Source organism: Propithecus coquereli, unplaced genomic scaffold (assembly GCF_000956105.1).
Source record: "Propithecus coquereli isolate 6110/MARCELLA unplaced genomic scaffold, Pcoq_1.0 Scaffold153, whole genome shotgun sequence".
Taxonomy (NCBI): domain Eukaryota; kingdom Metazoa; phylum Chordata; class Mammalia; order Primates; family Indriidae; genus Propithecus; species Propithecus coquereli.
Window position 1 is genome coordinate 2,205,755 of NW_012139747.1, and position 1,097 is coordinate 2,206,851.

Genomic DNA, 1,097 nt, shown 5'->3' on the forward strand with positions numbered 1-1,097 from the left:
TCTCTACAAAAAATTTAAAAATTAGCTGGACATGGCAGTGTGCACCTGTAGCCCCAGCTGCTTTGGAGACTGAGGCAAGAGGATTGCTTGAGCCCAGGATTTGAGTTATAGTAAGCTATGATGACACCACTGCACTCTAGCCCAGGTGACAGAGCAAGACCCTATTTCAAAAAACAAACACACAGATAAAAAAATATATAAACCTAGCTATGACCCAGCAACTAAATCCCTAGATATTTATCTAAGAGAACTCAAAATATATCTAACAAAAATACTTGTAAAGGATGCTTACAGCAGCTTTATTTGCAAGAGCCAAAACCTGGAAACAACTCAAATGTCTATCAACAGGGGAATGCGTAAAAAAAAATTATAATACTGTCAATAGTGGAGGACTGCCCATCAATAAAAAGGAAGTAGTGATGTGTACAACAATATAGATAATCTTTCAGACATATACTAAGTAAAACAAGCTGGACACAAAATAGTACATAATATATGATTGTATTTACACAAACAGATAAAACTACTCCAGTGAAAAAGAATCAGAAAAGTGTTGTCTTGGTGGGGGAATGCATTAACTACAAAGTGGCATGAGGAAACTTTCTGGAGTAATGGAAATATTCTATATTTTGATAGGTGTATGGGTTACGTTGTTATACACACGTGTCAAAACTCATCAAATTGTACACTTAAGATGTATGCATTTCATTGTATGTAAATTTTGTCTTTAAAAAAATAAGCAAAAAAAATCAATAGCTAATGCATTATCTTAAAGAATACAACCAAAAATTCAAAACATCACATCATGAACATATTTTCCAACTTTTTCCTATTGGTATAAGATGTGTTTAACACACATTTAATTGTAACTGTAAGCAAAAGGGGAATGAGGTGATGAAAAATATGAATGAGATGGAAAGAGATATGGATGACAGAAAGTCTGATATATATCTAACTAAAGAGAATAGACAGAATAACGAAGAGAAAATATTTAAAGAGAAAATGGCTCAAATTTTCCAGAACTGACTGAAAACAAGAGTCCTGACCTCCAGAAAGCCAGAGAGAAAGGAAAGAAGCCAGATAGAAAAGAGAGGTCA

At 33.7% G+C, this 1,097-nt stretch overlaps 1 protein-coding gene across 1 annotated transcript in view; it reads right to left on the reverse strand.

Annotated features, from left to right (window-relative positions):
- The window catches only part of TASP1 (taspase, threonine aspartase, 1), a 370,289-nt gene that overhangs the window by 178,146 nt on the left and 191,046 nt on the right, over window positions 1–1,097 (reverse strand). The window lies entirely within an intron of this gene.